Raw genomic sequence first — 24,384 nt, 5'->3', positions numbered from 1 at the left:
GGTAGCTCAGTAACGTACGACTGCTTAACTGAAAAACACTCGATTAATGCATAATGTCACTTCAAGTGAGAAGCTATAAGAGCCTTGATTTCGATAAAAAAAATGCCATTGGCATTCCCACACTCACCCCATTGGGCTCGAATACAAATAAGGATAGTATTTGGAACACCCCAATGCTAGTCTACAAATTGTCAGAGCCTAGAGGAATGGACTAGATTATTATTTTTTTCAAAGTTCAGGCCACATCTTTATCCGACAATAAAGGACGTTAAATTCTTTAAGGAAGTTTCGTGACCCCGTTTTTCCCTACAATGATACCGATTGTGGTTTTCATCAGTTTAAAGATGAAAAACAGGAGCTGAAAAGCAAGTATTTCACTGGCGACTTAGTAAGCTGTGAAAAGGACTTGAGGCAAAGAAAATTAACTTTAAACTAATCCAAACTATGCAGAAGATTTGTTTAACAATTCGTTCCAGTGATAACCAGCCAAATGGAAGCAGAATGGGGCAGACAAAGCATTTTACTACCACAGCTTTACTGGTTTATTAAGACATCACAACTTGTGCTGTGCAGAGGGATGTAAGCCACAGAGTACATACCTTATCTGGAGCACAGTAGGATGGGAAGGTAAGAGGGTTTACACTTCCCTTCTTTCACTTCGGGAATTGGAGGTGTGTATGTTTATATAGGATGATTAGTTGTGTCCTATTTTCCATACATCAAGAAAGTATACCTTTGGGCTACATGATTACAACTCATCTTAAAGTCTTGGATGAGAGGAATCTTTGGGAGCGTTGCAAATCTGACTGCTGCAAGATCAATTATCAGCAGGAGGAGCATGGCTCATACTCCGCCTAAAACTACCATTACAAAATGTATACAATCCAGATTTCGCTTTGCTGCCGTGGCATTCGGGGATCATCACTTGTTGTAGTCCAGTTCATGCAGTATCAGCACATAGTGTCTTACACCGACTTGTTGGCTTTCCTTTACTGTGTAGCAGCAGCTGTTATAGACTTTAAGATTCATACCCTTTGAGCAAAATCCTCAAAACACAACATTAGATTGCCATCCAAAAGGCTTGGCGAAAATAATGATATATTATAATAAAAGCAGTGAGACAAACCTCTAATAGATGAAGTGGGTGGAGCGATTCAAACGTGTGAGCAAACAAAGTTGGTACGGGAACAACTGCAAGGATGTCACACTAGGTATAAGTGAACATTTAAGATGGCATTTACCGAAAGGGATGCCAGGCTAGCAAAACAAAGGGCACAGAAGCAAAACAAAAAAACAAAAATGTCACTAGGCAGAATAAGAAGAATACGAAAAGATAACTGGCCAAGTAAGAGCTGTTTTACAGTCTTGTCCAATCGCACCTTAATCAAGCACAGCATTGGTTTTTTACATCAAAAGTATAAGGAAGGTAATACCTAAATCAATGGTTATTAATTCATTCCAATTTGTGTATTCATCGTTAGCATACAAGAAATGTGAATTTGATAAACCACTTGTACGCAATTTATAACAATGCATATCCATGCTAAGCCTGCAAAGAGACCATATGCATGTGTATTGTCAAAACTACAATGCATCAACCGCTGCTAGGCAGTGGCTTGCTTGGCCACCTCAATGAAGTTCGACTTCACACATTTCTACCCAAAAAACATCCTTGTGGAGTTGGTCAAGTTAAAAAGGTAAATATCTCAAATGAAAGGCTGTACAATGAAGGCCACTAAAAGCACTGCAAAGGAGAGGTGGCATGATACTGCATGAAACGGACAATCAAAGTGATAAGAACCAGTGCTGGAGGTTCAGGCTCCGTTTGGCTGCTTTGTGAAGGCTATTCCACAATGCCTTAATCTATAGAAAGGGTTTGTAGCCAGGCCCATCAATGTATGTCTTGACTAAAATAATCTAGCCAGTATGAATTGCTGGTTAACTTTACCATAACACTGCTAAGAGCAAAATCTTTCTTTTATGGGAAAATCCCAAAAGAAAGTTTGTAGCAGTCGCCGTCACCTCAAGCCCAAAGGTATAAAACAATGACTGCAATCGCTTAGCAAAGGGACCATGAGTACCACACTTAGTATGGATGCAGTGTCACTCATAGCTATACACTGATAAACTGAGTGCAAGAAAAAGTACAGGAGGAGCAGATTGCATGTCCCAGGATTGATCGCGCAGACTGACATGTCAATACTATTTATGTTTTGCGTGGGGGTTGGTCAAAATATAGAGACACGCATCTTAATTGACTGGTCCTTTTAACCAGTAAAAACATACCTGAAAAGCGTTTTGAATGGCTGAAGTAATATAAATCAGTCAAATATTATGCTTGAATCCATGTTTAAATCAGTACGAGTGAATTTAAGAAATTAGCTACAACAGCCTGCTGTCATAGGGGCAAAACCTGCAGAGGCAAAACCGGTCAAGGAAAATTTGGCCACCGATTATTTTTCATGGCGCTGTAAAAGGTTGTGGAAAATGGGGGAAGTAGGGTTTGAAAAAGTTAGCATTGCTTTCACGTATATCCCTTCTTACCATGAACCTTAAATGTACTAGTATCAGACACATGTGCAGAAAATAAATCAAAGGACCAAGCAAAAGATGAAGGCTACAACAGAGAGAAAGAGGAGAAGCCTAACATTGGTGCACGGGTGACAAAAAGGGAGGAAATTCAGTCTCAAAATAAACAAAATTACCACAGCTAAGTTTACCATCACCACAACAAGTCCAGGATCATTATGCTGCAAAAAAGAAACACCATTTGTTAGGCAGAGATCTTGCGAAGGGGGCATACAGGCTGCTGATGGTAGACAAGACAGCATGCCTTAAAAGCAACACTGGTGGATATGCCCTTCCATTCCGATCTCCTTGTGTCGGGAGAACAGGGGAATGGAAAGGGAAATCATATCTTTCCATTGATATATTTCAGACTATGTTTCGCCACACATGGAAAGACATCACCCTGAACGTAGCATGCAGTGTTCGACCCACAGTATTACACATGGTAGCAAATTTAGGAACTCATAGGGCATACACCCGAGGAAAATCAATTAAAAAGCAAAACATGTGAGTGCCAGTTAGGTTGCACGTTTATTTACAGGAAGAAGGGATATAATCAACGTTGCAGAATGAGGTTATTCCCACAATTAGTGGAAGCGTTCACTCCATTAATTTAGGTGACCATTTACAAGGCTCCATTAAGATTTCCACTCTTGCACAAAGACAACTAGGGCCAACACACTGAGAACCTCTGGGGAGAACCCATCATGAACAGCAATGGATAAAATGTACTGACAAACGAGACAAATGAAGTTAAAAAAAAAAGTGCAGACCTGTGGCCCATCTTTGGCGATCATGTAGTTCATACCTTCAATAGGTTTTAGAAATTTAATGTGTGAATAGTACGAATATACCACCGTCCTCACGTGCCAGATGCATTGGGTTACTCACCATGGTGACTACTGTACCAATTGACCCTAGTCCAGTGGTCTTCAACCTGCAACCCCGCCTGCACGACCCCTCAGGAACTCGAAGGATGTCCAAGGGGGCAGCAAGACTGTTTAAAAAGGGGTTACAGTGACTGTATTTCAAATAAAATATAAGCGTTTACCGCTGGTAGGGGTGGTGGGGGTTGGGCGTTAGGAAACAATATTTTACTCAAGGGCAGGCTTAGTATAAAATATTTTGAATAGTACTGCCCTAGTCCCTTTTCCTCCATTCTTTTGGAACATCTGTCCTACGGCGACCGAACAGAGCCATTTGGCACAGCAAAACCCTTTATAATTATCAATAAGTAGACGTGCATGTGTGAGAGCAATTCCCCCTCCCCCCCAACCCTTCTCGATCTGGCTTTCCCCAGCAATATATACGAACCCCCTCATGGCGTTTCTGAGCTGGGAAGGAGGAAGTATATATGACAGAAAGGAAACTTTGGATTAGAAGCACATTAGATTCTTCAGTACGTTTTACATACGTCTGTGTCCCATTCACATTCGGATGGAGGCTGGGCTGGTCAGAGGACAGTTTAAACTAGAGAATCAGCTTGTGCACTGATGCTCATGGAGAAATTTAGACAATGAAGGCGTGTGGGACAAGACTGCAGCTTTACAATGCATCTCAATAGGGACATATCACTGAAAGGCTAAATATGCTACGTTTGCATTAATTGCATGGATGTGAAGCTCTTGTGAAAGGGAGAGCTTTTGAATCCTACACGCCCCTAGTATAAGCCACCAATGATCATGCTATTACAGCCTCAGTAGCCAGCTTCCCATGAAAGTGACCAACCCCATGTTACAAAAACCCTGTTTGAGAACCTGGTTAACCATGTTCCGTCTACATAAAACGTTAGAGCTCTGCACATCCAATGAGTGCAGAGCCCTTTCCAAGTCAAAGGGTTTAAAAAGGCACGTAAGAAAAGCAATGGACATAGTTGATATGGACGCCAGAACTGTGAAAAGAAAGTGGGAGGTTGTGGGGGTTGGGGGTGTCCTCAAACATACTTCATAGAAGACTAAAGTGTTCTGAAGTCAACAGGGACTGCAGCACATTGATTTATGGCTGACAAATGAGCCACCAGGAAGGCTATTTTGCACTTAAAATGTTTATGGGAACCATAGGCTCAAAAGATGTTTGAGCTTAAGCTTCTAGTACCACATTGAATGCCCAGACAGGATATAGGTGTCGAACTGGGGGATACAAATCTAAAACTTTCCAGGTAGGTTTTGACCACTGGGTTGGAATAGGAAAATTAACAAAGTTACTCACTGTAGGGACTACCTTACTCCTAGTCCATAGTCCCCTTTCCTCCATACTTGTGGGACATTCAGTCCTTCGGGACGGGACCGGAGCACTTTTTTACAAAGAAAGCAAAACAAATTTGATTTTTGTCCTTTTATTTTTATGCATGGTACCGCACATGGCTGTAACCCCGCCCTCCTGAGCTCCGCCCCGTGCATCGCTCTTCAGTCCTTTTCGATCGCCAGGTCTGAGACCAATTAAACAATAATAGGGGATACTTTTTAGAGGGAACGGCAGGTGGGGGTATGGAGGAAAGGGGACTATGGACTAGGAGTAAGTTAGTCACTACGGTGAGTAACTTTATACTCCTACGTCCCCTCCCCTTTCCTCCATACTTGTGGGAGATTCCCAAACATGCACCACAGCTGGTTTGGGTGGATGGAACCCCCCCCCCCCCCGCTACCCTTCCTGGAACAAGTTCTTAAGAACAGCCTGGTCAAACTGGGGCATCAGCCCTGGAGCTCAGGTCCAAACAATAATGCTTACAAAAAGCCGATGGGGAAGCCCACGTAGCTGCCTTGGCAATGGTTTCCCAAGGAACATGCATTTGGAAAGCAATAGCAGCTACTTTTCCACATACAAGATGAGCATGAATGCCTTTCGGGAGCTAAAGTCCTTGGATGGTATAGTCTTCTGAAATGCAGGAGGCAATCCATCGGGAGATAGTTGCCTTGGAAGCCGGTTTTCCCTTGGGGGCCCCCTCAAAAGTGACAAAAAGTTGTTAGGAGCACCTGAGTTCACTCGTTATGTCGAGATTCAGGGCTCACCTAACGTCCAAGTTGTGCAAGACTCTCTCGGCATCATATACCGGGTTAGGAAAAAAACAAGACAGGTATGGAGATCGATTGGTTCAAATGAAAATTGGTAACCACCTTAGGCAGGAAAGGAGTGCGGAGCACAACCTCATCCTTATGGAAAGTGAAGAACAGATTTTCCAACGGAAGAGCTTGGAGCTTGCGTACACGCCTCACCGATGTCACTGCAATCAGAAAAGCGACATTCCAAGAAAGGTATTTGAGTTCGGTAGTGGCCATAGGTTCGAATGGTTTATGGCATAACAAAGTTAGGACCACATTCAAATCCCATTTGGGATGAGGAGTGCGAACCGGCAAAAAAAAAAAAGATGCAGAAAACTTGCAAAATGCCTTTTGATGACCGGATTTTTCAAGGAAAAAAGGAACAGGTGTCAGTGGACAGGTATGTCGCAATGGCAGATAAGCATGTCGTGCAAGACCAGTCATGAATGCAAAAAGTTGCGAAGTGAGACACGAATGATAAAACAGTGTGAAACGTAGCGTGCCTGGGATCAAGCGGTTTAGCTAAGTGCCAGTGGCAAAAACTGAGCCATTTGCTCCTATATTGAGCCCTCGTAGAAGGTTCTGGCCGCTTGGATAATGTGCATGTTATCCTCTGACAAGCTGAACTGTGCCAAATCTGAATTCAAGCACCAGGCCACCAAGCTGAATGATTGTGAGGAAGGGTGCCACACCTGGTGATCGCACTGGTGAAACAGGTCCGGAATAAACGCAATCTGATCAGAGGAAGACTAGACATATGCTGCAGTTCCCGAAAACCAGAATCTGGCTGGTCACCAAGGAGCTATGAGGAGGAGATTGCAGTTCAACGCATTACTGAGTGTGCAGAGTGACCGATGAATCAGAGGCAGTGGAGGAAAAGCATAAGCCTTCATGTTGTGCCATGGAATCTCGAGAGCATCTCCCAAGGAGGAAACCCCGAGACCGTCTCTGGATGCATGCAGAGGAAGTTTCCTGTTTGTAAATGTTGCAAAGAGGTCCACCTCTGGAGTGCCCCATTGTCAAAAAAAGGTGGAGAGAACATATGTGTTCAATTCCCACTCGTAACTGTGAAGACTGGCGGATGAGCGAGCCTGCAGTTACACTGATGTGACCCGGAATGTGTGCAGCCAGGAGCCAAATCTTGTGCTGATGGCCCATTCCCAAATCAGTATGAGTAGGTCCACCAGGAGAGGTGACTTGGTGCCACCCTGCTTGTTGATGTAAACCATTTCCACGAAATTGTGCGAATAAGGACTACCTTGTTCGTGATGGACGGTTGAAAAGCTTTGAGCACCAGAAAAATAGCCAGGAGTTCCAGATAATTGATATGAAACTGCCTGTCCTGAGGAGTGCAAAGGTTGAATACTTCGAGGTGACATAGCGTCGGACCCCACCCTAGAAGGGAGGAGTCCGCGGTAACCGTCACGTGTGGGCAGGGCTCCTGGAAGAAGGCCCTCACTGAAAGGTTGTCAGTCGAAGACCACCATTGTATATCCTGCGTCATGTAGGATAAAACTGGAATTATCTTGGAATCGGGCTCCGAAGCCCGAGACCAAGAGCTCTGAAGAGCCAGCTAAGTACGCCTCATCTTCAGACGTGCAAGAGGAAGGGCTAACATGCAAGAAGCCATGAGGCCCAGAAGTTTCTGGAACCACCAAGCCATCATGTGCGAAGACTGGTGGAAGAGCTGAAACGTGTCTGATAGATCCGCAATATTGTCAGTCGTTAGGAACACCTTGGTACTGACCGTATTCCAACAGAAACCCAGGAGAATTAGGTCTTGAGAGACCGTCATGGAATATTTCTGCCAGTTGAGCTGGAGGAGAGACTGAAGATTGATCAATGCCGTTTGTGGGCAAGAAATGCGTAGGAGCCAATCGTCCAAATATGGGTATACATTAACACCCTGCAGCCTGAGGAAAGATGCGATGAACAACATCTTCCTAAAGACATGCAGCGCCAAGCTGAGAACAAAAGGGAGCACGCAGAACTGGAAATGTTCCTCTCCCAGGGAGAACCACAGATGTTTCCGATGCGGCCCCCATATCAGAATGTGCAGGTATGTGTCCTGAAGGTCCACTACATTGATCCAGTCACCCTTCTGAAGAGAGGACTTTATTTGGCAAGGCGGGATCATCTTAAATTTCTCTTGGGGAAGAGAAAGATTGAACTGGGAAATCGAGGATTGTGCACAGGCCAGCCTGGTTGGGTTTGGGCACTGAACAGACGGGAGTAGAAGCCCTCGCCTTGCTCCCTGAGGGAAACGGGCTCCTCCGCTCTGAGGTCTAGAAGTTTCTGTACCTCAGCTCTGTGGGAGGGCGACCCGATCTGCTGGAAGGGAGGGGCAAGCGAAAGCCCGCCCGAGCGATGGACAAAACCCACCGGTCTACGGTGATGGTGGTCTGCCACGCCCCTAGATGAGACGAGATTCGCCCTCCCACCAGAGTCTCGTGCGACCGACCAGATACATCATTTGGATGACTTGTCGGCAGGGAGACTACCTGACCCTGGAGAGGAGGCTGATGGGCAAGAGAAAAAACCGGCCACCTTGCCGTTGTTACTTTCGACGGGCCCACCAACCGGCACTTCAGTACGGCACGCACAGCGATTCTGAAACCCCCCCCGAATCCAGAGAAGGACAGAGTCTTGGACCCTGACCTCTGTGTATACAGAGTCTTAGTTGGAGCTTTCGCCAGGACCGATAAAGATTTTGCGGTTTGGGTACTCGCTTTTGTCTTTGTGAGTTCCTTGTCTGTAGAAGAATGCAACAATTCCTTGCCATCAAAAGGAAGGTCCAGTACTTTGTCTTGCACTTCCTTTGAGAACTTGGTTGCGTGGAGTCACGCCCGGTGGGAGGTGTCAACCCTGACCACAAGGCCTCTAGCCGAGGTATCTACATGGTGTGCCGCAGCTCCCAGTAGTCTGGAGTTCGACAAACCGGCTTTGAAATAGTCTAGCCTATTTGCAGGAATGTATTCCTGCAAATCGGCTATCTGTTTCCACAGACTCAGATTGGCAGCGGCCAGGATGAGCTCGGTGTTAGCTTGACGAAGTTAGAGCACCGAATTGGCGAAAAGACTTTCTTGCCAAAAGTGTCCAGGAGGTTGTCCTCTTTGGATAGCATTTGGGCCGCTGCTGTTGAAGATGCAGAGGCCGGCTTGGACTGGAAGGTGGCAGCTGCCACCACCGTTGAGGAAGGGAGCGGACAAGCTGATAAGGCTATCTCCTCAGAGGCGTGAAGCTTGCAACAAGCGTCAATCCTCTTGTTGAGGTGCAGCTAGGCATGGAGTTTATCCCAGACCTTACGGGCCTCAGCCAGGACGTTCTTCTGGAGGAACAGGCTGGTGCGCTCCCGAGTTAACAGGGTAAAGGCTCCAGAAAGCACCCCCTCCTGAGGAGTGGGGGGCTCAGGTACTGGGATATCAAGGAGGGTCAGCATATCCAGGACCCAGTCATGGAACGCTCTCACCGAGCGGGGCTACTCATCGCTATCCTGATCCACTTGAGGCTCATCCAATGAGGCAGGAACAGAGGAATGGTCCACCACGCATACCACCTAAGGTTTAAAAGTGTTATCCCGGTCTGCCGGTGTCTTCTCTATAGGAGACTGCGGGGGAGATGGAGAGATGGAGGAGGTCCAGAAGGAAGCGGTGGAGGAAGTGGCACCACCGGGACCTGTGTTGGAACGGCCGGGGCAGAAGGCGGGACAGGAGGTTCAGGGTACATTTCCCTGAAAAGACATTTAAAATATGCCTTCATAGGGTCAGAGTGCATGAGCGTCTGAAACTTCCCAAAAAACTCATCCTCAGCAGAAGGTTTTCGTGCTGGCACAGGAAGAGGCTGCTCTTGAGCAGCATACCCCCATGAGCGCAAGGAGGATGGTTGCCATGAGGGCCCACCACCGGCCGGATCCACACAGATCAGTGGAGTGGAAGCAGCAGGGAGCGAGACTGTGTGAGGCAACGGTGTCCGAGCACACCAGTCGAATGAAGGGCGGAACAGATTTTTGTTGTCCACATATCGTGGAAAAGGCTGCTCTGCATCAAAAGAAATGCTCCCAGCACCAGACGACGTGAACGTTGGTGTCAGAGAGGTATCGAAAATGGCCGCCGTGGACCATGGAGGTTGGGGCTGCCATTTTGTCGACACCTGAGGAGAAATACGTCACATCTGGAGATGAGGCAATTGTCTCCTCAGGGGACTTAAGTAACACCTTAGCCTTGACACAAGCATCCTTGGCAGAGCCAGTACTGGGAGGTCTTGGATGTTTACTGGACATCTTAGAAACTGCCCCAGAATTAGCCTCCAGTGGAGGAACCTCGTCAGAGCCGGTACTGGAGCCATTATGGTCCGGGCCCGCCCTCTAGGCCTCCTCGACAGAACTGGTACCACCACGACCCTGAGCGCGGGACGGTTGAGGGCCGTACCTCACTGACAAGACCTTCAAAAAGGTTTCATCGGTGCTGACCTTAGCCCCAAGAAGAGGAACCTCTAGTTTTAACCCGGGACGTATAGCTCCCTCAAGAGGGGCCTCGAGCCATGACTCGGTATGAAAAGCTCGAGGAACAGAGACCTAAGGGCATACCCCAGTATCAGTGCGGAAAGCTCCAGAAATGGAGACCTCAGGGTGTACCCCGGTACCCAGGAGCACAGAAGAACTTGGCTGAACCTTAGCACCCAAAAGGTGAATCTCGGGATGGTGTCCGGTTTTGGCAGGTCTGCTGCAGGAACCCTCGGAGAACAATCTGGTGCGCCTATTAGGCCCTTTAGGCACCTATCCCTGGTGACAGAGCTACACAAGCCCCTGCCGGACCTGTAAGAACCCAGAAATGAGTCCCCTGGCCGGGGCGTCCAAAAAAGTAAATAACTTAACGGGCGTTTCTTCGTTTCGTCGCTGAAAAGCTGGAAATGAGGTGGAGGAATGCACTGAAACACTTTGTCCCACCGAAGAAGACGACGGCCCGGACGGAGAGTGAGTCGCAATAGAAGCACGAATCCCAGCGATGTTCCGGGCATAGACCCTCCAAGAAAAGAGAATGGGGATCCGCCCTCGCGAAGCGACATTTGCATGAAGAACAGGACATGAATCCCAGACTCTCCGGCATAGACTGAGGACTAGATGATCATTGAACCAGAGCAGGAAGGAAGGACAAAAGGGAATAAAAATTCCCAATGATGCTAGCGCGTCCAGCCCTGAGCACGTGGAGAAAAGGACTGAAGGGCGATGCGTGGGGTGGAGCTCAGGAGGGTGGGGTTATGGGGATGTGTTCTACCCCACGTAAAAATAAAAAGTGAAGAAATCACATTTTTGAAGCTTTTTTGTTTTGACAAAAGTGCCCGAGTCCCGTCCAGAAATACAGAATGTCCCACAAGTATGGAGAAAAGGGGACAGGACGCACGAGTACAAGCTGTTTCTGAATATCCGTACACACTTAATGCATCAAGGAAAAAAATTAATGAGCCCACTTGAATGTTGGCTTGCCTAGAAATAAAAGGACAGCATAATGTCCAGAAAGCAAGACAGGGTTTTTGTGCAACTGTCAACCAATGATAAACAGCCATTCACTGTGGAATTTGAATCTACTGGATTCTACCTAGGAACTTTATCATAATGTGCTCGGAATGCCCAGCTGGCCAAGAGCTAGAAGACTGCTTAGCTTCACACCAAATTTCGATCTGAAGATGGCTCGTTTATCGATCTGGTATGGTTTCAAGTACAATGACCCATTTCCGCATTTTCAGGTTGCAAGACAGTGTTTGTTTGCCTGGGGATGAATGCCAAATGCGAATATACTTTACGCCATAATTCAAGAAGCTTTTATTCTGTGCTTTACAGAATAGGTGTCGAAGCATAGGTTGAGGTTCTAGGTTTGCTCCAAAATATTGTAGCAGTGAGGCGGTTGCACCGATCAATGTGAAGCCAGGCACAGTGTCTGTTGGAAGAGACTTGCATCAGTCATCAAAACTGTAAAGCTGGATTGAATGAGGATTCTCAGATTTTGTGATCTTCTCACATAGGTTGCCTCCGTTTATGCTATTTTCAGAAATCTCCTCGGTTCGCTAGGGCCTACTCTTCCGTTGCAGGGCTTTCTGGGATTCGCATTCAGAAGAAATGGAAGTCCATCCATTCTCATGAAAAGTGCGAGCAGGATGGCCCCCTTTTCTCTGCATCATGGGTCTCAGATCAGACCAGGCAGTGCGTTAAGGTTGTGAGAAAGCAAAGCCTATGGAAAGGCCAAATAAGGTGGTGGTGGAACTGGCGGAGGGTCCATTGGTAATGCAGGTGCATCAGGAGAAGTGGAGGAAAGCTTTCATAGCCCTGGGCACATATCAGGAAGGAGGCAATTAATTCTACTGTGAAGTGACAGCTATGTCTAATCAAGCGAGTTAGATAACACTTCGTGGCCAGAGAGGTCATGAGCCTTGAGCACGGCGAAAGAACTGCCTTCTTTGGTAAACTGGAGGTGGCAATGATGAGTTCCAAGGATGAGCATACGATACAGCTAAGAGGCGTGGGGGGTGGGAAGCGTAGCAGAAATTGTGTGAAGGAAGAGTGTAGGTAGGGCGCAAGGTGTAAGCCAGCCTCGACAACTATCAAGGCGGTCCAGTCCACCCTTGCCCTTCACAAAACGCCTTGGGGTCAAGCAAACCGTGGATATATGGACAGTGCATAATAAGGTATCAGAAAACCGGCCTTTGAGTAGTGGTGAAATGCAAAAGCTCTGAACTCTGGCATCGGCATTTGAATGCAAACGTCTCCCTTTGTGGGAATGTACTATTGGGGCAGTAAACAGTGGAATATTTTAATATTTTTAAAATAAAATTAAGAAAAAAAATCTGTCCCCTCACCTTTTCATGAGGGGATTTCCTAAAGTAGTCCAGCAGAGGGCCAAAAATAATTCATAACTCACCACCATAGCCCGTCCCACAACACATTTACAGAAAGCACATTGCAGCGCATCAACAATGTGTGGATCCAAAGCATGGAAATGCCACTCATAGGACCAGCAAACAGAAGGCCGGTTTACATGGCAGTAGGTAAGCGGCACATGAAGCAGACTTATTTAGTTAAATCTTGAAAAGAAATTAAAGTGAACAGACAAAAATAAAATGGCCTACTTATGAAGTTGTGTTCAGTTCTGCAGGCACAAGTAGAAAAAAAAACAGACTGATGACCAGAGTGCTGCTCGCACCTATTCAACCATAAACTGGGTTCAACTGTTCAAAAGGTTTTCCTGTCCTGTAGCCGTAGGACGAACAGCAGAAAGTATTGAAAATAGTGGACAGGTTGTAGATGTTTTGTGTAAGTTTGGGTTGTGAAAAATCTGGCTTTAAGATGCTTTCAGGGGCAAGTCCTAGCAAACAAATGCAAAATCTAACATAGTGAATGTCCACAAAATCAGCACGTACTATTCCCAACCCAAATCAGTACGTACTGCAGTCTGAATTATCTGACCTAATGGAAAAGAAAGTCAAGCATATGAACATATAAAACGTGGGCCCAGCAGTGAGTGCCATACTCCACAAGTGAAGGTCACATTTAATGGCACATCACATTAACCAATGGGGCCATTACATCAAAACAATTCAGCCAGGCTAATGTTTAGGTCAGATCAATTTCACGCTTAAAAAAATGCATTGGTCAACCAATAAGCTAACTGCTGGTAAAGCAAAGGAGGCCAGGCACTTGAACAACAGTTTAAATCGACCAGCGGAACAAAGTGACAGTTCTGCTTGAATTAACTGCTGAACATGGTTCCCTAAAACAAAATAAAGTGAAACTCTCAAAGAACAATGCTGCGATGTGCTCATGCTAGAGAGAAGAAACAGGTCAGAAAGACACCTTGTGGCAGACAGCACTACATTATTTTCTGAAGCTACTCTTCTGTCACACACATCCATTGATGTTTATTGTGGGTACATCAAGCTTCGCACATAGATTCCCCGCTGGGAGAATCCACGTCATTGATACTATCCCATCACATCAAATGGATGCACTACCTGTGTCAGTGAAGAGTTTCTTCACCCCATGCTGTGCCTCTTCCACAACAGTCCCTGCTTGGTTTTGCCAATGGGGCTTTCAACATCACAACCAATGCTGCAGCCTCAGCAAAGTTTTGACAGTGATGGCTTAAACCAGCCGCCTCCCTCTCCCTGCGCTCCTCCACACCGTCTGTCTTCCCCCATTAGCTGGTCGTTCTGCGTTCCCTGGTCCAGAAGCAGAGATGCCCTGTTCATTGTTGGAAGTAGACATGACCAATGGGGCATGCCCCCAGTCGGCTTTTGGGTGCTTGGGATTCAACACGAGGGTTGTCAGCAAATAGTAAATAAACCCAGGGTCCTATTGCTAGTGAATATGCGGTTAGACCGCAGGTAACCATGTGGGTATTTGAACACTATGATTCGGTTTTGATGAGGTTATTGAAAACGACCTACCTAAGGCCCCACAATGGAGACGCTCGCCCTTGAAGAACATTAAAGTGGGGTTTACAAACAAGAAGCTACATAATATCTATTGCTGTATTAAAACGTAGCATGCAAAGGAGAAAATAGGGACTCGACAAGCACATGCAGGCAAGAGGCACACCAACAACTTGTGAGTGGGTAAACACGAAGCATGCATTTGAATTTCAAACGGAGCAGGGGGAGGAGTGGGTATATCACACTTCAGCAGAACAGAGATGCCAGTTGATTTTCTATTCATCACAAAATCAACATGAAGAATAGATTTAAACTAGATTTAAAAAGTAAAAACCTGCCTAAATTCTGCTTGCAAAAATCATACCATATTGTCTGTAAAAGCAGGTTTACAGACAAATGAGCATTTAATGGTGGCAATTCTTCTGCAGAAAAACTACTTAATAAGGGGAACTATCCGATGTGTAGTTCTAAAAAAAAAGGAAAAGTGCAACATGGGTGCAATACCACCCAAACACTCAAACGAATTCCCGATCCTTGGTGGCGAGTCACTGATCGTGGTACCGTTTTACGAAGTTAAATATCTGCAAAGCTTTCTGGATGTCTCAAGTCACTCGTTATAACAGTCTCCAAGTGCCTAACAATTATCTTAAACAAGTTTGTTTCACATACTGAAAGACAGTGGCTCAGATTAGCTACATAACAATACAAAGAAAGTTGCACTATATAACGTATTCTCCTTAACAGGGTGCACAATGTACCCTTGCACAGAGTAAGATGGGGGCGGGGTCCTTGAGCTGCAAGGAAGGCACACCAGGAAGCCATGCAACTGAATGAGAAAGATCTGCAAGGTAAGTTTTGCCTAGCGATTTGAGGGTTCACTTAGGGTTACTGGCCAGCATAAGAAAATGAGCTAGCCCTGCACAGGATCAACCAGAAAACAGCCAACAGCAAAACGCATAGTGCTCATGTGAGAACTCTGCTGATTATTACCGTACAGGTGTGGAACCGACACCATTGCGAGATAGCAAAACACAAAAGCAGCAACAGGTCTCGGGCTATTAAAAAAAGGAGGTCATACTCAAATTGAAAGAACCATTAAAACCAAAGCAATTTGATAGAAACATTTCTGAAAATATTTAATATATGGTCCAAACACAAAAATATAGAACACATCTAAGAATGATTAGATAACAAGCAATATTAACACAACCTGCCAGAGGTGTTGGAAGCAATACCCGTAACCAGGTGCAATGAAAAACAAGTGCAGGAAAAAACAAAAAAAAAAGACAGCTCAATGGAGTTGTAGACAAAAAAAATCAAGATCAAAAAACCTCAAAGAAATACACCTCGAGGCACACTTGTGTGTTGGCTCAACCTGCACATTAGTGCTCTACCATTAGTTCGGCATAGTACATTGCCAGATGTAAGCATAGACCCGTTTTAAACACAGTGCAAACTCGAGTTTCGGCTGTATGTGGCCAAAATAATTACTAGGGCCGAGTCTTCTTGGGGAAAACATCAAGGTAGGCAGGAGTACGATAGATGACCAGTGTTGCAATTGTTGCAAATTGTGCAAAAATCATGAGCACTGGAGAATACCACCCAAAGGGTCCGGGTCCCCATAACGCATGCAATGGAGCCTTCAGAGGCACTGAGTCACCATAGAGACTGGGTTTTGCAATTAGTTGAACATACATTACACATTGAGAACAAGTCGAATGAGTTATAAAGTCTGCATGACTTCTTTAGGAACTGGAGCGGGCTTTAGGCTGCAGCTTAAAGTTTGGGCTTTCCGTGTGATAGTGAAATCTCCCACATACTGTGGAACCATTGCGAGAATACAAGTGGCATTCAGTCCGGCACGAGTGTTAAAAGGATTTAAGATCCAGCGTACGATCGAGAACCCCGAGTGAAAGTGCTACAGACAAGAGTGCTTAAAAACAAACAAAAAAATGGAGAGCAACGTCCAGGCAAGAAGCCATCAGTCCATGTTGAGAGTGTGTATGGCGATCGATCGACCAATCAGACACAACAGCGCAATTTTGGCAATACTGAAAGAAGCTTTCAAGCAATGAGCTTGGGTGGTGCAGACTGATGTTTCCATCTGGGGTGTCCTACAACAACCACATTTAATTGTTGAAGGAAGACTGAACTCTTGGACGGGATATTGATATTTTATTTATATCGCGGTCGTACACAAGTGTTTCAGAGCGCGACGAAGCAAGGGAGGGGAACAAGGCAGAACAAAACGACGATCCTACTAGGCCCAGTGCACCGAGAACCGGAGCTGGTTCTCCTCAAGTTTCAGAGTGGCATGGAGGCTGTTCCAGAGGGAGGCCCCAGCCAAAGACCGAGATCTACCCCCAGCTTGTTTCTTTGAAAAACGACTGACCCTGAGGGAGTTAGAGGTGGAGGAGGGAAGAGCTTAGGAAGGAAGGAATTTACTGAGGGACAGCTGAAGGTATTTTGGACCCAGAAAGCCTTGTGGACAATGCAAAGTGCCTTGAATTTAATCCTTGCAGCCACCGGGGGCCAGTGGAGAGATTTCAGGGCTGGAGAGATACAATCTCAGGGCTCGAGGCCAAGGACAAGTCTTGCAGTCCTGTTGTGGATAAGTTGCAAAGGCCGGAAAGTAGAAAGCAGGTAGATTTAGAAAGAGGCTGTTGCAATAATCCAAACTAGAGAGATCCAGGGCTCGAGAGACAGTGAGCTTCTGGGGGGAAGGAGAGGAAAGGCATAACAACTCAGAGGAGGTGTAGTAGGAAGTTGCAGGTGATTATGGCAAAAAGAGCCACTGTACAAGCAGAACCTGCACAGGAGCGTTTCCAGAGCAACATTTTTCTAGTACACAGAAAGGGCAAGGCTCATCCATTGACAAACCAAATGAACCTCAGTAAGTGGTTTTCTATCATTATTTCAAGGTGGCAGGAGTGCATCTCTTGAGGGATGTTTTAAGAGATAAATGGCTAGTGAGACTAGATCTCACGGTTCCCACTGCCCCCAGAATATAGGAGATTCCTTCTGTTCATTTGGGCTGGCAATTCCTGGGAGTTTGCACCTGTGTCTTCAGGTTCATCATCAGTGCCTTGGTGTTTCACCAAACTGAAACAGCAGCAGCATGGCTCTGAGAAAATAGTACCGGGCTTACAATGTATCTAGGCGACATGAGCATGTCCTAGGACATCCGTTTAGAAGAGTAAGGGGTATGCCATACTTTAACAGTTGGGAGTTTCTCAAATTGGGATAAATCGGAGCTGAGGCCATCCCAGAGATTATTCTTTCAGGGCGACACGATTGATAAAGCTTGCCTCCGGTCTTGACACAGACTATAGATTACCTAGAGTAGATTAGCAAATCATGACTCTATTGAAGACATGGGCATTACACGACCCATGGAGCAGCTCTGAGTGCGTTGTCAATTTTGACTTCAAACCAAACTGGGGATCTTTTGTTATTGACAGGTGCTGAGCAGTAGACCATAGGAGGAGTGAAAAGAGAGCTGGAGGATTTTAATTTACACTTGGTTCCATTTATAGCATGGAAGTGTTTTACTTACATTTGAGTATCAACCCCAATCTACTCCTACATAGTCCATTAATTATTGATTGGGTCAGCAAAGGAAGGACAGATCTTGCCAGGTGTTGGACCCAATCAACTCGAGAGGAGAATTAAATTGTGCCTGGACTGAACAGTGCTAGTTAAGATTTTCATATTTGTGGTACATCTTCCTGACCTGTGTCAACCCCAGAACTTATTTGCTTGGACGTGAGGATTATTTCTCCTAGCTAGGCGAGTGGTACCCTTTTTCCCCTCTAACCTAGTCTCTTACTCTTTTTATGGGCTTTTTGTGTCTCTCCATAGTATATGATTGGAGTTATAGTTTCCTATAAGTTTTGGGCTTAGGCTGGGTTGCCCATTTGGGCTTCCCTCTTAATTTCTCTTTAATGTACTTGGGTGAACTACTGTTCCCAAGTGGTAAAGAGGGATTTTCATCCTATGTTTTATATATTGAACCTTATGTGGAGTGTTGGGTGGTATACACTGTATCCCCTAGCTTACTTAACTGTAGCAGCATTGTTACAATTGCAAGTTTACTTGAATGGCTGGCGGCAATGGTTTTACCTTAGTGACTTTTTAGTCCTATTACTCGCAGGCTGTGAAATCGGCTTCGGTAACGCACAGAAGGGCTGCTATTTTGCTAAAATGGTGGGATCCTCCTTTTTTTTGCAATTTTTAAGTATGCCTGTTGTTTCTGAGGTCTTCCCCTGCTATTTCAGGCAGTAACAACCTTAGTGTAAGTTTTGTCTTTGGCAGGAATTCATTGTATTCCCTGCCAAGGCTACGTGCTGTGACCATGCTGGACTGCAATACCCCAATACGCTGGGACCTCAAGCCATTCTGCAGTGCATGGTGTTCCAAAGTCTGAATCCATCCGAAGCTTTAGTGGCTTACTCCTGGCTCTCCAGAGAAGATCCGGGACGGAGCCCTGTGCTGCTGCATCCTAAAGGCATTCACTCTGAAGCTCCTAAGGTACTATGCTGGCTTGGGTATGATGTACCTTAAGTCTGGTTTGCATCCTGCGAGGCTGAGTGGGTGATTCGTGTGGTTGGGTGTTTGCCCATACCACTTGCCCAGGCCCAATGCTGGAACACATGGGGAGTATTCTCAGAAGCTCCTGAACACTAAGTAACTCTGAAAGTGAATACTTACTTGTTGAAGATCTCTTACGGAACTCTGACTTTCCTGCAATTCAAACTGTTGGGAAGCGGGGCGCTTGTCCCAGGCTCCTAAGAGGTTTCAAATGCGAAAGAGGGCTTGCAGTGCGTTGTAAGGGGTTGGGAAGGCTGCAGGGGGTTCTCAGTAGAAGCTGTATTGTAATAGATTATTATGTAATTGGGTGTAGATTGTTTCAAAAAATGAAACGCCATTTTAGGAGGCCAGCAGCCATCTTGAAATCAAGGCCTGGCGCTGCGCTGCAGACAGGCCAGTAGGCCAAAGAGCAAAACACAAATATGCGTGTGAACGCAGGAGTTGGTTACAGCCAGGGCAATAGTGAGGAAATTCACAGGGATTCATAAATCTCTCATTGTCTTATACCAACAGCACATGTAACTTCACAGGAATGCAGCCTAACAGGCCATGAGGGGCCCCGAGAGCTCCCAGCAAGCCCGCGAGGAGGGAGGGCACAAGCATATACCCTACCCAAGCCCAAATTCTAAGTTAGTGCCCAGGTGCCCCTGTCCCAAGACCCCAACATTGCAGAGTACAGGTCAGTCCCAGACCACCGGCCATAAAGCTGTTAGATCTGCAATATATGCAAAAGATCAGAGCAGAACACTCGAGGCCCCTGTGATTTGTGCAAAGAGGTGCCAGGGAGGGAAAGTAACAAATTTAAGTCTGGGATGGGAAGAGCTGGAACAGCGCTGACGCGTCTGGGATCGAGCTGGGTTTTGTAAGCTAGCGTGTACCAGGTGCACATTAGGCCACAGATAGCAAGTGCAATTTTTTTTATTTCTAATGATCAATTAAGCAATTTGACGGACCAATGGCCTGACATCCCTTATGGAACATGCTGTATATGTATAGGGTTGTGCCAACAAGCCATCTGGAATTGTTACCCGTATAAATTACGTCATTGTTGCTGCATGCCTTTATAATCTGCTGCTTATGCGGTTTTCGTCAGAGCGCTCCGTAGCAGCAGAGTTCTTTGCTATCGCGTGCTTGTTTTTTTAATGACAATAAACCTTGTTCTTGTACGAGGCGTGCTTGGAATTTTACCCTAGAGGGTTGTGTTCTTTCTGGTGTGAGCGTTGAGGGGTTTCTCTACAAAACCTCTCTCAACCTGCCTAGAGCTTGCTCCTAGAGCACTAAGGTCCCTCTTCTGCTTCTGAGAAAACTCATGCAATAGACTAGGAAAGGATTGCATAAGAAAAGACTTGTGTAAAAGTACTTATTTGATGAAAGAATTAGTGTGGTAACTGTATCTCTGTGAAATAAGTTGTCCTTAAGTTATACTTCCCATTAGGTTGCACTGGGCCCTCTAAAAAGTATGGTCTTTGAATGGTGTTTCCCCACTTCTAAAAAGTAAAACAGTACTTTTTTTATCATTGCTTAACTGAATGAGTGTAAAGGCTTACCAATAGAGTTTCCCTACCTTGAATAAAATTGTGTTCTTAAAGTGTAATTGGGATTTGCTCCCGCTGATCTGCTTTATACAGACCTAAAACAGTCTAGAAGTTAATACTTGTCAAGCCCCTCTTAAAAAGTATATGGTCACTTACCTTGAATAGCTTCTGCTCTTCTAAACGTGTAACACTGGGTTGTGCCTTCCCTGAAACTGCCTAAAGCATTTCCAAAATAGTCATAGGGTCAATTACTTACCCTGAATACATTGTGTCTCAGTGTAATTGGGATTTTCTTTCCCTGATTTGCTTAGTGGATTCTAAAATAGTTATTAAGTGTTCATACTTATCCATGAGTAGCTTAAGGCCCATCCAGAAAGTATATGAGTTGATTTACTAGCTCTGAACGGAGTTCTAAAAAGTGATGTTGCAAGGAGTATACATGTAAAAGGATTGGTTTATTATGCGATTTCATAACCGAGTGTCACCGTCTGACTGACCGGGTCCACTACCCTTGAATTACTGAGCATTCTCAAAGAACATCTAACCTGGTTTTGCGTCCCAAGAATATCCAATTGCATTCTGAATGTGTTATAGGTTTGACTCACCATGAACTGCTGATTGCTATTCTGAATAAGGTTATACTTAAGTAATAAGCCTGAGCCGCGGGGGCATTACTGAGTCAGGAAAAGCCCTGGGGCCCATAGTTGGAGACCGAGCGAAGCGAAGGCCTTAATGAAGGCCCCAGGGCTTCACCTGACTCGGTAATGCCCCCGTGGCGAGTGGCTTATTGCTGTTAGTACCCCGTCCCGCAAGACCGGGTTACTAAAAGCATTGTTTTTCATTTCTGAAACGCTGCAGGGGGGAAAAAAAAAGTAAAAAAGAAGTCAGTTTTCCCTTTCCGTGGCGACCATTCAAAATCAATGCAACAAAGTGAATAAAAGTGAAGAAAATGGCCGCCATGGAAAGGGAGAAGGCACTACAGGTAGCCCCGTCTCCTTTTGCATGGCTGCAATTAAAAAAAAAAGAAAATAGTAAAAATGTAAACAAAAAAAATGGCTGCAATGGAAAGGAGAGAAGGGATTACACATTGTCCCTACTTCCTTTCCATGACGGATCGGGAGTGGACGCGCTGAGCACAGAAGTATTCCCAGCGCGTTCGCTCCTGAAAAAGGACCAAAAAGAAGGTAAGTGGGGTTGGGAGGGCAGGGACTGTTGGGCCTCATCAGTGAGGTGAAGCTGTGCCTCTCTGAGCACAGTGAGCAGGGAGTCCACGTCCGGTTGCCCCAGGTAACTCGGGGTGACCAACCCCAAAGTTCCTTGCAAATATTTCAAAAAAAGGTAGCAGGCGCTCCTCTCCAGAAATAAACATGGCATGATAACCTGTTCTGAGGTGAGAGTTTGCAGCACACGCTTTTTGCTCACTGTACCTTTCACACATGGGAAATATCCTCAGCTTCACCTGACTGATGAGGCCAAACAAGGCTGAAACATGTGTATGGAGTTGCTGTTGGTACTCTTGGTCAGAGAGGAATTGCCATAGCATTTCGGTGCTGGACTGCCCATGTAGGCGGTACAAAGACTGATGTGCAAATGGATATTTCCCATCTGTGAAAGGTACAGTGACAAAAAAGCGCGTGCTGCAAACTCATGTCAGAACAGGTTATCATGCCATGTTCTTTCTGGAGAGGAGCGCCTGCTACCTTTTATATATATTTCAACCTTACAACATAAGAAAAAAGGAAATGTAGAGATTTACATTCGATACAAAATTTGATTCATACATTTATAAACAAGAAAATCACATTTCTCAACATGACATTAAGTAATCACACACGTGTACATAAATATGAAAATTGAAAGAATAAAACCAGTGTACAACTGAATAAAAGACATGTTAGATAAATATGTAATCAAAATGTATCAAATTCAGTTTCAACAAATAATTTATCACAGCTAAGTTTAGCGAGATGGAATGTCCATTGATAATCATGTTCCACATACTTTCCGATGTTAAAAGCACAAAAGCAGAGAAACATTTATAAAAACTCTTTCCTTTGGCCTGCTACACTTGGACAGTAAAGGGTTGAGCTCGATGGACGTTTGCATGGGTGGCTAAAATGGTTTATTTCCGGCCAGAGATTGAATCTAAATCGCATGTAATTGCTGCAGTAAGAAGGATCAGGACGTTTTTGTAAATACATTGCAATATGGTTCAGTTTTTTTCTTCTTTAGGATTTTGAAGTTTTCGTTCTTAAATAAGCCGTACTGTTTGCACTCATCCCAAGTGGCGCGCCAATCGTAGTCCCATAACTTTCTTTTGACTCTCAGGGGAGTACGAAAAAAGTTTGTCAATATCAGCTTTAAGCATTATATTAAGGCAGTGGTTCTTCCAAGAGCTCAAGAAATTGTCATGCTTCGTTTGATATGTCAAAGCCAGAGCTGGTAGTAAATTAGAATCAGATCATTTAAAACACATTTTCGATATAGCATAATCATGTGCCAGCCTACGATGATTTTCAAGGATAATAGGCTTAGCTCATGTCAAATAATTTGTATAAGCAAAAATCTAGGTAAACAAAAGACCTTTTTCAAAAAGATTGCTTCTAGAAGGTCCTATTTTGGACAGTATTCAGGAAGTTTAGCGTGAGCGGCATAGGTGATAGTGGGAACAACCTTTTGTTTGTAGAATGTAATTTTTTTCCATATTTGTGCCGTATAATAGTTTGAGCAGCCAAAGATTACATTTTATGTCTTAGTTCGGCTTTATATGGGGAGTCTACTCTGCTAGAGTTGATATTCTGACTCAAGAATCTGAATACCTGGACCACATCAAGATTATCATCTATGGGACATTTTAATAAGGTTACTCACCGTAGTGACCACCTTACTCCTAGTCCATAGTCCCCTTTCCTCCATACTTATGGAACATTCTTCCGTCCTGTGGGACGGGACCGGAGCACTTTGTAAAAGCATCAAAATTTTGCAAAAATGTTGTCCTTCCTCTCTTTTTACGTAGGATACTGCACACGGCTGTAACCCCGCCCACCTTAGCTCCACCCAGGGCATCGCCCATCAGTCTTTTTCTATCGCCAGGTCAGAGACCTTTAAGCAATAGTGGAGGAACCTTATTAGAGGGGACGGCGGGCAGGCATATAGAGGAAAGAGGACTATGGACTAGGAGTAAGGTGGTTACTACGGTGAGTAGCCTTATTTTACTCCTACGTCCCGTCCCCTTTCCTCCATACTCATGGGAGATTCCCAAGCACTCCTCTCAGGAACTACAGGTGGATGGAAATCCCCTACTAAAAAAGTTCTTCAGCACAGCCTGGCCAAACTGAGCATCGGATCTGGAGCTCAGGTCCAAACAGTAGTGTTTGCAAAAAGCCGATGGGGAAGCCCAAGTAGCCGCTTTCGCAATGGTCTCCAAGGGGACATATTTTTGAAAGGCAACCGCAGCTGCCTTGCTCTGCACCAGGTGTGCATGAATCCCTTTCGGAGGTTGGAGACCCTGAACAGTCTAAGACTCTGTAATACAGGCAGCGATCCATCTGGAAATATTCGCTTTAGAGGCCTGCTTACCATGTAGATTACCAAAGGTCACCAATAGTTAAGAACTCCTAAATTTAGATGTTCTGTCCAGATAGAACTTAAGAGCTCTTCTAACATCCAAGCAATGCGAAACCCTCTTCGCTTCTGAAGCTGGGTTTGGAAAGAAGACGGACAGGGAAATTGACTGAACCAGATTGAAATCAGAAACCAACTTTGGTAGGAAAGAAGGATTTGTCCTTCGGACCACCTTATCCGTGTGGAAAACCAAGAAGGGATGCTCCACCGACATAGCTTGGAGCTCACTCACTCGCCTTGCCGAAGTAACGGCGACCAAGAAAGACACCTTCCACGAAAGGTGCTTAAGATCTACCGTGGCCATTGGTTCAAACAGCTTATGGCACAACACCGTAAGGACCACATTCAGAGCCCACGTCGGGTGCGGCTTGCGAACCGGAGGGTAGAGACGCATTAGACCCGCGAAGTGTCTCTTAACCTCTGGATTTGACAGTGAATAAGTGCACTGGTCTTGCATAGATAGGCAACCACAGTCGAAAGAAGTTCTGCATGACAGAACATGAATGCCCGATTCTGCTAGGTGAGAAACGAAAGACAGCACAGTGTCAATCGTAGCCACCCTGGGGTCCAACTGTTTGGCTAAGCACCAGTGACCGAACCGAAGCCAT

General features: G+C 45.3%; 1 protein-coding gene across 7 annotated transcripts in view; it reads right to left on the bottom strand.

Annotated features, from left to right (window-relative positions):
* Positions 1-24,384, bottom strand: part of GPATCH8 (G-patch domain containing 8) — a 473,369-nt gene that overhangs the window by 198,034 nt on the left and 250,951 nt on the right. For 2 of the 7 annotated variants that reach the window (XM_069634277.1, XM_069634278.1), the window contains one exon: positions 2,706-2,750. The exons of the other annotated variants lie outside the window; for them this stretch is intronic. The gene's annotated coding sequence lies outside the window, so the exon portion shown is untranslated. The remainder of the gene's footprint in view (positions 1-2,705; positions 2,751-24,384) is intronic. 7 annotated transcript variants of the gene reach the window in all.

Source organism: Ambystoma mexicanum, chromosome 13 (assembly GCF_040938575.1).
Source record: "Ambystoma mexicanum isolate Mex_15411 chromosome 13, UKY_AmexF1_1, whole genome shotgun sequence".
Classification (NCBI taxonomy): Eukaryota; Metazoa; Chordata; class Amphibia; order Caudata; family Ambystomatidae; genus Ambystoma; species Ambystoma mexicanum.
The sequence above is the reverse complement of the archived record's forward strand: the minus strand, read 5'-3'. Positions and strand labels throughout refer to the sequence as shown.